Below are 15,722 nucleotides of genomic sequence, written 5' to 3'. Positions count from 1 at the left end.
GATATGATACTGAATTATGTCCTGATATCTTCCATTTCATTCCAGACATCAGTCTTGGTATTTAAATAAAATAAGTCAATCTGCTTCTTTTTAATCCTTGATCACATTACTTTCTTCAGTTACAGTCTTTATATAGTAGCTGGTATCACTCCCTCACTTGAGATTGTCTTCACTGCAAAGCATAAGTAATGAAATTAAGGGGATGAATGTTACATTAATGAGAGATACGTAAAATATTTCAGTTTTACTAGAACATTTCCAAATTTCTGAGGCAAATCATATACAAAATTCACTCCAAAATGTTCAAGAAAGAGAGCAGCTGCACTGGGTCTCCCATGGCCAAAGAATCTCAGAATTTGTCTTAACCAGCAACTGCTTCCCCACCCTCACAACTGTGCAAGCAGGTGTGGAAAGCCACAATTGCTCCAATACACTCCTACCCTTGAACCTGTCTAGGTTAAAAAAAACAGGTTCTGGGCCAAAAGAATCCAGAAATTTCATTGGGAAAGCTGAATTTTCCAGCCTTTACAGATTAAACAAATCAAGCACATTTATACATTTTAAGCTTATTTGCAATTAAACTATGAAGGCTCATGATATTGATGTATCACTTTCTCATTGTTAATATATGTAATGCATTTTTCAACTGCTTCCATATGATTGCATCTCAAGGAGATTTTCAATAATGTAAAATAAAAGACAATCTTAAAACCATGAATTCAAATATATAAAGTATTTACATTAAAAAGATGGGGCAGGGGTGGAAAGCCACAACAAAGTGAAATCACTTTTCCAACATTCACAAAGGGAAAACCTGGTTACATGTCTTCAACAAGATCCGAAAGATACAACAGTAGGCATATTAAATATTTTAGGAGGATAGGCAGCACGACCACCAGATGGGTTTGTAACTGGCTGAAAAGCCACATTCAAACTATAGTCCTCAATGGAATTACATCCATGCGGAGGGAAGTAAGAAGAGGGGTTCCCCAAGATACGATTTTAGGCTCAGTACTCTTCAATATCTTCATAAATGATTTAGATGAGGGAATAGAAGGGGATCTCATCAAATTTGCAGATAACACTAAGATGGCAGGAATAGCCAACACCCCAGAAGACAAGCTCAAGATCCAAAAAGATATTGACAGACTTGAAAACTGGGCCTATCTAACAAAATGAAATTCAAAGTAGATAAAAGTAAGGATTTACACTTAGGCAAGAAAAACCAACTGTATTGGTACAGGCTAGGTGAAACGTGGCTTAATGCCAGTAACCATGAGAAGGATCTTAGAGTCCTAGTAGATAGTCACTTAAATATGAGCCAACAGTGAATAGCAGCAGACAAAAAAGCCAATGCAATCCTAGGCTGCATTAATAGAAGGATAGAATTAAGATTACATGAAGTTCTAGTGCCGCTTTACAAAGCCTTAGTAAGGCCACACTTGAAACACTGCATCCAGTTCTGGCAGTGGTGGGATTCAGCCGGTTCTCTCTGGATTGCGTGAACCAGTAGTGGTGACTGCGGGAGGCTCCGCCACTTGCCCGGATGAAATGCACGATTACTGGGCATGCGCAGAAGGCTGTCCATGCGCAGAATGCGCACACGCGCTCACATTTGCAAACCGGTAGGGAAGGTAAGTGAATCCCACCTCTGAGTTCTGGTATCCACAATTTAAGGAAGATCCTCTAGAGAGTGCAGAAAAAGAGCAGCAAGAATGATTAGGGGGCTGGAGGCTAAAACATAAGAAGAACAATTATAGGAATTGGGTATGTCAATTCTAATGAAAAGAAGAACTAGGGTAGACATGATAGCAGTGTTCCAAAATTTGAGGGGCTCCTACAAAGACAAGAGGGTCAAATTATTTTCCAAAGCATGAAAAGGCAAGACAACAAACAATGGTTGGTAACTAACCAAAGAGTTGGTTGAAATGTTTTATTTGTAAATAAATTTATAAATGTTTTAAATAAAAGCTAATGGTGCACAATGGATGGAAACTAATCAAGGAGAAAAGCAACCTAAAACTAAGGAGAAATTTCCTAATGGTGAGAACAATCAACCAGTGGAATAGCTTGCCTTCAGAAGTTGTGGGTGCTCCTCACTGGAGGCTTCCAAAAAGAGACTGGACAGCCATTTGTCTGAAATAGATCTCCTGCTCAAGCAGAGGGTTGGACAAGAAGACTTCTGAGTCCCTTCCAACTCTATTATTCTATGTTCTATGAATATTCCAAAGTATAGGCTGGAATACAGAGAAAGCCCTTCTACAACTAACTGGAAAATGATCTTCTTTCACTTCAGATCTTCTTTCATTGGCTTCTGGACTTACACATTTGTTGTATATCCAAAATTTATTAACTTGCTTTTTTATAAAATGAAAGCAGATTTTCAGGAAGATGAATTCTGTATTAAAGCCATGTTTTATGGGAATTATTCCTTGTTTTTAACTGAATACTTTTTCCTGTATTTTATAAAGAGTCATATATAATTAGGTATCAAATATTTGATTCTCATCCTACCTGTGAATTTGAAATTAAGCAAGTAATGCTTCTTAACTATAGAAAGTGCAAATATATTACTCGCGTAATAGAATTTTCAGTCTCCTATTTATTTATTATTTATTTATTTATTTATTAGTTCGATTTATATGCCGCCCTTCTCCGGAGACTCAGGGCGGCTTACAATGCATTAAGCAATAGCCTTCATACTTTTGTATATACCTGCTTAGTAGGCCTTTTTTGCCCCCCCCCCTCCCCAGCAGTGTTCTATTTTATACAAAGTCAGCTTATTGCCCCCACAAACCGGGTCCTCATTTTACCTACCTCGGAAGGATGGAAGGCTGAGTCAACCTTGAGCCTGGTGAGAATTAAACTCGCGGTAATTGCAGGCAGCTGGCAGCTAAGTGCTACTTTAACAGCAGTTTAGTCTGCTGCGCCACGAAATATTCATTTGTTTGTGAAACTGGAAATTGTAGTAGCAAAAAGAATAGCATTGAGTCTATTAAGTCACAATTTAATGCTGATTTAACACTAAGATTTGGCCAACATACATTATATTTGACTAAGTAGCCTTGGTAGTACAGTGGTCTAAAGCACCCTGTTATTAAGACCAGCTGCCTGCAATTACTGCAGGTTCGAATCTCGCCAGGCTCAAGGTTGACTCAGCCGTCCATCCTTTCTAAGGTAGGTAAATTGAGGACCCAGTTGTGGGGGCAATAAGCTGACTTTGTATAAATATACAAAAGGATGAAGGCTATTGCTTAGCACATTGTAAGCCGCCCTGAGTCTCCGGAGAAGGGCGGCATATAAATCAAATTAAAAAAAAAAAAAAAGTAAATTTCCAGAAACTCCAATTCTTTGTTACATTTGTGTAAAAATAAGGTTTTTCTTTTCATCAATGTATATCACTTCATGAAACCTGATTAGGGAAAAAATTAATGATAATCAAGGCCAATTCTGTGCTTAGAGAAATCAATAGAAAGGGAAAGGTATTTCCTGCTGTATATCATAGAGGTAGTCCTCGACTTACAACCTTTCATTTAGTGACTGTTCCAAGTTACAACAGCACTGAGAAAAAATGATTTATGACCATTTTTCATGCTTACAATCATTGCAGCATTCCCATGGTCATGTGATCAAAATTCAGATGCTTGGCAACTGGAATATATTTATGACGGTTGCAGTATCCCACAAGCATGTGATCATTTTTTTCGACCTTCTGACGACCAAAGTCAATGGAGAAGCCAGATTCACTTTAAAACCATGTTACTAACCTTAGAATGGCAGTAATTCACTTAACAACTGTGGTAAGAAAGGCAGTAAAATGAGGCAAAACTTATTTAAGAACTGCCTTGCTTAGTAACAGAAATTTTGGACTCAATTGTGGTCATAGATTGAGGAGTACCTGTATATCAATAGATCATCAAAATCTATTTTCAATGGTTCTTCATTACCATCTTCCCACACTTAGCACACTGTGTGAACTGCACCAATTTGGGTTTAATAACCAAATAATGTTTAAACAAGGAATAATTCAGTAAAATGAGTGAACTCAATCAGAATGTGCTACATGGAATTTATAAATACATTTTCTATGCAGACATGTTTCCCTTCACATTTGAACCTTTCTGTTTGTAGATTCGTATGTTTAACCTCCTTTCCCTCTTTTGTCTACTTGTAAATCTGTTTCTTCTGACTTTCTGGTCCTGACCTATGACATACTGGAAGCCCACCTGTTTAATAAAGAATTTCAGCTATGAAGAATGATGACTGTGGCTTTTATGAAGTAGTTCAGCACTGATTTTTGGATTGCTCATTCTTTGAAGAAAGAAAGATGGCTTGAGGCAGTGATTCTTGGAAGAGGAAAATTTATATCACAAGACAACTGAGCTATATGAAGCAGAATGTATCATCAATATTTGCTACAACAGAGATATTGCTTTAGAGACATTTCTTTTTAGGAGAAGTATTCTGGCATGAGAAACTTCTCTTCAGCAGTTCTCTCCTAAAACATAGAGCTAAGAAATTGAAATATGTATGTATGTATACAAATACATATACCAAAGTAATTGGGAAAAATTGTAGATTCCAGTTTTATACATTTTCTGGAAAATTTCTTTCATTTTATTTAATTTTCTTTAATATTCATTTGTTTGTGAAACTGGAAATTGTAGTAGCAGAAAGAATAGCATTGAGTCTATTAAGTCACAATTTAATGCTGATTTAACACCGAGATTTGGCCAACATGCATTATATTTGACTAAGTACATTTCCGGAAACTCCAATTCTTTGTTACATTTGTGTAAAAATAAGGTTTTTCTTTACATCAATGTATGTTGTTGTTGTTGTTGTTGTTGTTACTATCATTATTGTTATTCAGTATTACCTGTTTTTATTTACACCCTCATTTGCAGTGTGACAAATATTCAAGGTATCTAACAAAATTTAGAAACAAACAAAGGAGTAAAATACAGATAGTGTCAATAAAATAAACCGTAAAAGAATATACTTTTTAAAATGCCTGATAAATGAAATGCTTATTTATACATATGTTTGAAAAGCCATTTTGTTCAATTATGATATATTCTTGTCAGATGTATAGTTGAATCCTGAAATGAAATTATAAGGTTAAAAAAAAAGACTAGATTTTAACTGTACTGAAATTGCCCAATAAACATTCAAGGAAATTCTCAGATCTGAAGAAACGGTTGAATGGATATCCTAAAGCTCCTTGCATTAATTCAATTTATAAACAGATACATTACATTTGTGGGGAGGGAAGGGGTGCCAACTTCTCATTTTATAGACTTCCTCATGTTCTGCTTTTTGCCATGTCCAATTGTCTGTTACTTTCTTGCCTGATTTTCCTCATATAAGTTCATTCCCTTTTTTTAGTGAATTTTTGCTGGAAGTGATCAATATCAAACTGCTTATCCTACTGAATTATATAGCAAAGGAAAATACTTCTTTCTAGAAGCATCTTGTTTGCATATCAAGATGATATCTTATATGAAACAAAATCAAAAGATAGGACAGCTGAAGAGGTGTAATTCAACAGCTCTCTGTGCTGCTGTCACTGCTAATGATTGAGATGGACAGGAGGTGTGGATGTAGCTATGGTCCATAAAGGACGTAGACAGGTGGGAAGCCAAGCTAAGAGGCGGGGAAGTGCATCTAGTACAAAAAAGATCATGCAGGCCTTTCCAAGGCATTCCTTTTTGGAATAAATAAGAGAGAGACAGGAAAAGCTGAAACTTACATTAAGCAGCTTTACAATGGGTAAAGAACTGTTGCCAGGAGCAAAGTTCTATATGGATTAAGAGAAAGGAATATATATATTTTAGTCAAAGCAATAGAAAATGATGATTTAAGCAAACACAGATATCTTAGAGAAGGAAGGAAGGAAGGAAGGAAGGAAGGAAGGAAGGAAGGAAGGAAGGAAGGAAGGAAGGAAGGGGAGGAGGAGGAGGAGGAGGAGGAGGAGGAGGAGGAGGAGGAGGAAGAAGAAGAAGAAGAAGAAGAAGAAGAAGAAGAAGAAGAAGAAGAAGAAGAAGAAGAAGAAGAAGAAGAAGAAGAAGAAGAAGAAGAAGATTAATGTTTTTCGTATTAGTTAAAAACCCTAAAAAAACTCAATTATAAATCTTAAGGCTTCTAGGAGAAATCTTTAAAGATAGAGATCTCTTGGTCTGATTCTCTACAGAAAAAATTTCTTGGCATACTCTTCTACAAACATGGATGATGGAATTATGGGTCCATCAGCATTACAGGAAGCAAGAGGATGACTCCAGTTGATTTATGAGGTATTATCAAGAATGGTTTCATTTAAGCTCTAATTGTTATTTATTGGTTTTACATATAATGCCTTCAATGTGTCTTATTCTTGTACATAATGCATTAATATAGGACTATTAAGAAAGACTAGCTTTTACCTAAATAGAAAATGAAGAACCAGAGGGAGATGTCACATTGTTAAGACAGCAAATGCAGGCTACCATTAAATACTTCTCATTAAGGAAAGTTAAATCATTCTGTCTTTCTGATTATAATACTATCTCTATAGTAAGTTTCCAAACACATTTTGTTTATTCACAACAATAAATATAACATGTACTTTTAATGTAAATAGGGCATTTAAAATATATATTATTGTATAGTTTGTGAGATTGCACTCCCATACTTTCCAAATAGCACATGCATTAGTTGACGGATGATATGGCTTCACTAAGCAAAGTTGTTTGATGTGCTAAAGATACTAGCAATCATGCTTTGCATATTTATTCAGAAGTTAAATCTGGCTAAATTCAGTATTATAGGGCTAACTTCTAAATAGATGTGTATTAGACGGTGCATTCCATTTTGTCCCCAGTATTTAGAGAAGAAACGTCTTTTATTTACCTATGATATACAGTGCCTGCAGTCAGTTTTCCAGATGCCAAGCAAACTACATTATGTTCTGTTTTATGCCTTAAATATATGCATAATTTTATTTCATCTAAAGTATCTTGCATTTCAGAAATATTTCAGAATGTTAGTCAGACTCCTAAATAACACAGCTAGGAGTTAGTGCAGGACTACTAATAATTGAGAGCTTATTAGGCCTGTATCCTGTTACATTAATTTTAGTTGGGGAATTATATGACCACTAGTTGGTTGATCAAGCCTGAATAAATTTATGTAAGAATACAACAGTTTTTGAAAACCAAAAGCAATCTTTCTTTTTAAATTTACATTCAAGCATATATTTTATGCCCATACTATGTTCCAGTAAACATTTTAAAGGAGACATCAAGAACGGTATTTTAATATAATTTATATATAGAAATACATATATATCTATCTATATATATAGATAGATAGATAGATAGATAGATATAGATATAGATATATATAGATATATAATTTATATATAGAATATAATTTATTTATAGAAAGTAATTCAAGGAATAAAAACATTTCAGTTTTATTCCCAGCGCCAGAAATTAAATTATTTTTTTAGCTGACGCTGAAATTGACCTCTATTTATTTAGCTGTTGGATCACCCCATATTTTGCTTGAGGTTCTTTTCTATTGTAGCTGCATATTGCAATCTGTCATTACACTGGTATTTTTCAACAGTTCTTGGATGGCTATCAGAGCTGAGGCACAACATAACCCTTTATCAGTGCTACTAAATTGTAAGAAGCATGAATTTATATCAGAAGGCATTTGTTTGAGGAGCAGCTGGAAAGTTCTTCGATTTCCTAGCTATCTTTGCTGCACTAGCTTTTGGAATTTAAGAACAGTGGAACAGAAATAGAACGAGAAGGGCTTTACGCTGCCAGCATGCCAAGAAGATCCAAGCAATGTACAGTCTACCATAATTCTCATAGAGCAGAAAGGCTACTCAGACCAACACCAGAAATCCCTTGCTGTTTTTATATATTAATAGTATACTAAATGCATTAAATACTAAAAAATCAGCTGGATGCCAGAAATAGCAGAAGACAGGGTTGCTTGAAAATTATTTCTTAGTTGATTTTCAGGAAGAACTATGCTATCAATCAAACAAACAAATAAAACCCTTACCTGAATATGTGGGTCTGAGAGAGTATATTTGTAGCACTTAGCCATTATCTGCAACAAGTAGTCTATTGAGTTTCAGGAAAAGCAAATTGGGTACAAACTGGAGATGTTGGGAGCCAGGAATAATATTGCAGGTTATCTAGCAGCCATACACTGTCCAATTTCATGATTCTCCAGGTGGTCAGAAACCTGGCATGGACAGTAAAAAAAAATTTTTTTTAATTTGATTTATATGCCGCCCTTCTCCAGAGACTCAGGGCAGCTTACAATGAGTTAAGCAATAGCCTTCATACTTTTGTATATTTATACAAAGTCAGCTTATTGCCCCCACAATCCGAGTCCTCATTTTACCTACCTTAGAAAGGATGGAAGGCTGAGTCAACCTTGAGCCTGGTGAGATTTGAACTTGCAGTAATTGCAGGCAGCTGATGTTAATAACAGTGCTTTAGTCTGCTGCACCACCAGTATATTTACTGTATAGAGAGGTTTTAAAGGCAATTCCCACATCTACACTGACCTTCAGGAGTCAAAAGTGGTGGTATGAGAAGTTGTTGGATAGTGGTTTAATGTTCTACATTTCTTATAAAGCATCTGGGGAAAGCTCTATATATCTTGCTTTAAAGAGTATTTAGAGATCAGTATAGTAGGGCCTTAATTAGCACAGATTGAGTAAGCCACATTTCAACCCAATGAATCCAGAAGTTTCACTTGTGCAATCACTTCATAAACAATTGACTCTTTTAAACTTTATGATGATACTTGAGGAGTACTCTTGCCAATGCAGCTCCTCTTCCTTTTCTTCCTTTTTTCATATGTTTTGTACTTTGCCTTTTTTTATTGTGATCTTAAGACCCAAGCAGGTATCATGGGGAAAGGGTTAAAAGGTGATGGGTACAGCTATGATATCAAGGCCATTCTTTCATTTTATGTGTGTCATGGCCACCATTTTTATTTTTACCTCCCCCTATGCTTACACCAGAGCAGGGCCTCTTTTAATTGATGTAAGTCATTTGATTGACGGTCGTTTGAAAAGCAAGATAAAAATACAGTAAGTGAATAATTAAAACTTAGTAGATATAAGTACGTCATTTATCAAACAACCAGAAAGTTTTCTAACTGACAAGCAATAAAAAATATAGGAAATGTTTGGTCGCAATTGCTTAGTACTTAAATGGTCACCCATTTAGAAGGAGTAAGAAACAGCTGCATCTATCAGTCTCCCATTGTATATTACGTGCCAGGAATGGACAGATGTGTCACTCTATAGTCCAGAGATGATTGGGTTACTGTCACCAGATCAGGCTTATTCATTATATAATCACCCCTATTTATAGATGAGAATTCAACTTTGGTGTTAGTAACTTCTTCAATCTGTCCCCTTTAATTTGTTTTTTATGTGCTTATTTTTAATAAGAAAAAAATAGGAGTTAAGTTTATTTTCCATTGGCCTTGCTGTTATATTATTCACCTTTTGGCAAAATCTTCTCTTTTCATTTATATTGTTCCCTGCTCTACTAATAATCAGAATGAGTTAAACCTAAATCCTATAACAGTGTTTTTCAGCTTTGTCTTGGCAACTTTGAGATTCTGTGGATGTCAACTTCCAGAATTTCCCAGCCAATGTGTTTGAAAAACAATATCCTATACTGGTAGACTGATAAAGTTGGTGGAATAATTCATACAACTGCAGTTATTACTCCTCTGCTTTGCCAGTTTGATTTCATACCCAGCTGCAAATGTTTAGACAGAGATGTGATTCATCCTTGTGTGATATATTCGATTGCAATGCTTGGAATAGCCCTCTCTGAGTTTGTTTCAACACTTTTAGAAAATGAGACAATATATTGTGGTGGTAAGGACACAACCTTGAAATGATCTTGAACTACTTAGCTCCACAGAATCATTCTGTTGCTATGCTGGAGGGGGGGGGAGATTTCTTAGTAGTGGGAGTCAGAAAAGTAAAACATTGATTAATCTTGGTGAATGAACTATAGCTACTATTGCTGGGAGTGCTGTTTGCCAATTAGAATCTGCAGGAGAGTTTGCTTTTCTTCTTCTTTTACAGAACTCCCTGCAAGTAAAAGTGGGAGAGAATCAGGAGCCAAGCACTGATGGGAATCCTAGGAAAGGCCTCTGGTCACATGTTGACCATAAATGGGTCAAAACTATAACTTCAAAGAAGCAAGGCTGCTCCCTTTATCTCTTTCTGATCGCCAGGCAGCCTTTGTTTTGGATGGTCTGAAGTTATTAGGCCATTTTTAAAAAAATATTGTATATTTCTCTCCCAAGAAGGATCATACTTCAATTTTTTAGGCTCTGGAGCCCACAGTGAAAGGTGCCGTATACTGTTTCATTTGAGGCAATGAAATATGTTGGCCTGGTGGTTTATCTACCCTGTTTTATCTGCCCTTCCCTGTTTCTGACTTTGACTTCTGAAGGAGGAGCAGTTTGCTTAGCCCTTGGAACTAACCCCTTGCAGAGTTAGGCATAATTTTATTCTATGTCCAAAATAGGATATCCCCTAAGGTCATAACTTGAGTTCTCTCTGAAGAACAACCTTCACTTCCAGATCATGTCAACAACTCACCTCCTTCTAACCTTCTCTCTACACCATGATTAAACCCGGTGGCATATTGGGCTGAAATTACTCATAATGCTAAGAGACTTCTTAATCACGTTTTGATTCTTTCCTTTAAGGAAAATATAGGTAGCACTTTAGTGGTGAAATCTGGGGCATGTTTCAAAACCCGTCGCTACCGGGTGCTCGTGGGTGCTCACGCGCTTGCACGTGTGTGTGACTCTTTTGCACATGTGCAGAAGCATCCGAGCGGGTGGGCGGAACCTCCCGCTACCACTGCTACCGGTTCGCTCAATCCAGGGCGAACCGGTAGCAACCCACCACTGGATGAAATTCAAAAATTTTCCCTACCAATTCTGTGGGTATGGCTTGGTGGTCATGTGACTGGGTAGGCATGGCTTGGTGGTCATGTGACTGTGGTGGGTGTGGCTTGGTGGTCATGTGACTGGGAAAACCAACTATTACACTGTATCCAAAAATAACACAAAAGCTATACAACTGACTCACCCACAATGGAAAAGCAGCTGGACTTCACACAAAATGGCCCCTGCAACAAGCAGGAACCTCACAGAGTCACAGAGAGCTTAAAAACAAACTATCACACTTTACACAAAAATACCGGTTCAGGCAACAGGTAGTAAAAAAAATGCTTGAAAAAGTAAAAAAAAAAAGTTCCGACCATCTTGCTGCACAGCTGATTGTCATAGCTGATTGTCAGAACCTTTTTTTACTTTTTCAAGCATTTTTTTACTACCTATTGCCAAAACCGGTAGTAAAAAAATGCTTTAAAAAAGTAAAAAAAAAAAAAGTTCTGAGGATCAGCTGTGCCGCGTGATCATTGGACCTTTTTTTTTACTTTTTTAAAACATTTTTTTAGTACCGGTTCGGGCAAACCGGTAGCATTTTCACTACCAATTCAGGCGAACTGCCCCGAACCAGTAGCATTTCACCCCGTAGCACTTCCATAATGATGATTCCTCATGTCCAATTATGGTTGTTTGTCGTATTGAAAGCTACATGCAAATTTTTAACTGACTTTCCATAGACTGGCTTTTTCAATCTTCCTTCCTTCCTTCCTTCCTTCCTTCCTTCCTTCCTTCCTTCCTTCCTTCCTTCCTTCCTTCTTTCCTTCCATCCATCCATCCATCCATCCATCTTTGTAATAGCTATGACCCAGTCACATTGTAATTTTTCCCAGTGCTGCTTGGATTTATTATTTAATCATAAAAAATCAGTATGAAAAACTAAAGGAAATGTAGTCATTTGTTTATGTTTGTTAAGCATTCCTATTCATATTTCTTAAGCATTTTTATTTCTTCTTTATAGATGTGGTTTTTGACATGGCACGTGATCTATAAGGCATATATGAATGGGAAAGAAACTAATTCTATGAAAAAAATAAGATAAATTTATTGTTAGAAACCACTTTAAGTGCTTATACAAGGTTAAAAGGATACAAATTTAATATTTAAAAATAATTTTGAGACAATTTTAAATAAAAGTTTAAATCATGTAAAAGTGAATCACCTAATTTTATAAGGTTGTTTTTCAATTTTTTGTATATATTACTAAATTTGGCCCAAAAATGTACAAAAAGTTGTATGCATTTTTCCCAATACATTTCTATATCCTTAACCTAAACTATTTTTCAAAAAACGTAATATATGTTTCCTTTAACACTTTAATGTATTCTTTTCTCTCAATATTCATATTTTGTATGCAGTTTTTGAATTTCAGTCCACATTACAAAATGATAAATAATGTGGAATTCATTGGACATTTTGTTACATTCTGTTTCACGTAGACTGCAGAAAGTGAGAAATGAATTTTATCAAGCTTCACTTTAATACTTATTGGAAGAGTACTCTAATCTGTTGTTTAGGAGCCATCTATGGTAGTTGATCATTTTAAATCACATTCAGTTCTACCGTCATTTAACGATGGGAGCATGGCTACAGACGAAATGAAATCAAAACGTTTTTTAGGATCTGATGTATTTGACATGTGTAGAATTTACAGATCAGATTATATAGGTATGCACCAAAATGAACCAACTGTTCTGAAACTAAGGAAATATAATTATCATGTTCTGGAAAACTGAGGTCTTGCCAGAAACATCGCTTCCCCCCCCCCCCTCTTTTTTTTTTCCAGAAAGAAAAAAAATGAATGATGGCTTCAGAAAAGATGGATACAAAAAATGGAAGGGTTACAACTGAAAAAATATAATCTGAATCTCCAAGAAAATTCTATGTTTGAACATGAAAAGTGATTGCACATTAATACCCTTCTCTAGAAGCATCCTTTTAGTGAGAATGCATTATCAGACAAGCTTCCTGATCATTAATCTTTTTTCCTGACAGAAGTGATTTTTTTTTCCTTTTTGAGACAACACACTTCTTTATAATCTCATATGAATTGCATTACTATGGAATGTAAGGAAGTGTGTGGTTTCAGAAGGATGAATCTGCACTTTGAAGAATCCTTTTCTGCTTATGTACATACCTGGGCTTCTCTCTCATAAAATGGAGGCAAGAGAGAAAGAGAAAGACAGAAACAGAGAAATCAATTATGCTATAATTAAGGTTTTGTCCTGATTTCAGAAATGTGAAATATTTTTGGCATTGGAACGTGTGCAAACAGACTGCAGTTGTTACTAAATAAATTTCTCCAATATATTTTTAAGTATATATTGGAGTATTTTAATTAATGTATTAATGTAGTATTTCATTAATTAATGAAAGCAGTGTATGCTTTCATCAATTTCTTTCTTATTAAATGGCAAATATAAACAATACCTTTTGTACCTTTGGCAAAAGAGAGAGAAATAATAAGTGCAGATGGTAACAAATAATGTCTTTGTGTAGTTTAAAAGGCGGGGGGATACATTTAGCAAACAGAAATTGAGGTTACACATTAAAAAAATCCAAAATATCAAATAAATTGTTTGTGAAATTGAGTAAAAAGACTCAGAATGGGGTCAGAATATGATGAAGTGTTAACACAACTTTTGTGACTTTAATTATGTCAGGACTTTTGATAGCAACAATATTACATCCTAGGGCTGTAACAATGGGAAAACTATAACATATAAGAGTATGATATTCTCCTCTGTGTCTGGTTATTTTAGATCCTTTTTTATATCTAGCTGCTCTAGACAAGTTTTGTTATTTGAAATCTTCTAATAAAGTAATACAGGATTTAAATCTGAAATTGGTCACTTAATGCCAGTATGAAAGAGACCCTATACTGAGTTCTCTGATTTAACAATATTGATTGATTTTATGTTGCTACAGAAAATAGAGGATACATCATAAAAGACTCATCATGCATAATAATGCCTAAATCATAGAAATCCATAAATGGCTTAAGCAATTTACAGAAAGTTGATAGAAAATATTTTTAAGTTTCACCCAGCTCATGATGAGCCTCATACATTCATTGCTTGTGGGTTCCATATAGGCGAGAAAAATGCTTCTTTTGTTGCAGTTACAAAGTTACCACGTGCCAAGGAGTTGAACAGCCCCTGGTAGCTGTCAGTCAGGTACAGCTGGAATAGCTTTACAAAAATCAGTGTTTGAATGACGGCTGGCAGGTGATTCCAGCTGACAACAGTGTTTTCTTCAAGTAAGAGGAAAAACCCATTTCTTTCAAAGGGGAAGATAAGCACTCCTACATGTACTGGTATTGGGTTGTGTCTCTGAATCATGCCAAATCTTGTCATTTTTTAAAAAAAATTAAACTCAGATTATGATTATTTAGCCCAGCTGCCAAAACAGAGAGCTTTTCAACTTGAAGTTCACATAAGAGTAGATAGGTTTTAGGGTCAACCTGTAGCATTTGTATGCTGTCTACTTGTTCTTCTGAGGGTCTGGTGATGACTTCATATGTATTAGCATGTGTATACATACATTAGAAGAAAAGCATTGCTCTGGCTGGTCAAAAGGAACCAAGGCCGTCTCTTCTGGAGGTTTGGTCCCCTTCAACCAGCTATAGAAGTGCTGACCTTATTCACTACTCTACCACAACGTACATTCAATTGATTCATGTTTAGATTTTCCACTTCTGAAATCTCCAGGAAGTTCTGCCCAAAGCTTTCTATGTTAAACTGTTGTGAGGCAAAAGGAAGATGCAGATCCTTAAAACTCATACATGCCAACCCTGTGTGATTCTTTAGCAGGATTAAATGATCTGCCACAAAGCTAGTTGGCTGTTGCTGAGGAGAGCTCAGTCTCTTATTAAAGTGGCAATTTCTGCCTTTTAAATAAGAGACAAATGTAATGTTAACTAAGTCAGTACAATTATTACAGTGCTCTGGGGAAACAGACATCTTATAGATCAAGGTACGTATTCCAAATGTTTCAAATAACAGGAGAGTACTGAAAACACTTCCTAGTCTGATTGCACTTCCTAGTCTGATTGCACTTCCTAGTCTATTCAGTTCCTTTAGTTCAATAGTTCAATTCAAATGTACTTTGAATAGTCCCATTCAAACCATGAATCCATAAATTCTAAAGCCAGGTTTAGAATATTGTTTGATATTCCAAATATTGTTTAAAAAATTAAATTATTGTTCAGAAGTTGTTGAACAATATGACTATACTAAGAAAACCCAACTCTGCCGTATTTCACATACAGTACATACTTTAGAATTATTTCCCTCAAATGTAGTAGAATTACTGTTGAGTAAGCATACGTCAATCTCAAATTAATCTAAATGACCACCAGCTGGTAGCTCCCATGTGAATTACAATGCAGCAGTAAACAGCATCTCCATTTATACTGGAAAATGTGAAAGATCTGGTCCTTGTTATTGTTTTTGATGATCTCCAAATACTGAAGTTGTGGCCAATATTATTCTGTATGTACAACTCACATATTGGTTATTTCACCTGTCTAGAGCCAGCTCAAGTATAGTAAGATAACTATGGTGATATTATCATTTTAATTGTATTGCATGCAATTTTTACAATTATAAGATTAAAAGTGATGTAATACATGCATAAGGTCTATTAGGAAGGGTTGGATACTTTTATTTAATGCAACTCATTTTCATATAGTTTCCTGGTCAAATTTTAAGAAATCTCTTCAT

The sequence above is a fragment of the Pantherophis guttatus genome, chromosome 1 (assembly GCF_059756535.1).
Source record: "Pantherophis guttatus breed Tessera chromosome 1, ASM5975653v1, whole genome shotgun sequence".
Classification (NCBI taxonomy): Eukaryota; Metazoa; Chordata; class Lepidosauria; order Squamata; family Colubridae; genus Pantherophis; species Pantherophis guttatus.
The sequence above is the reverse complement of the archived record's forward strand: the minus strand, read 5'-3'. Positions refer to the sequence as shown.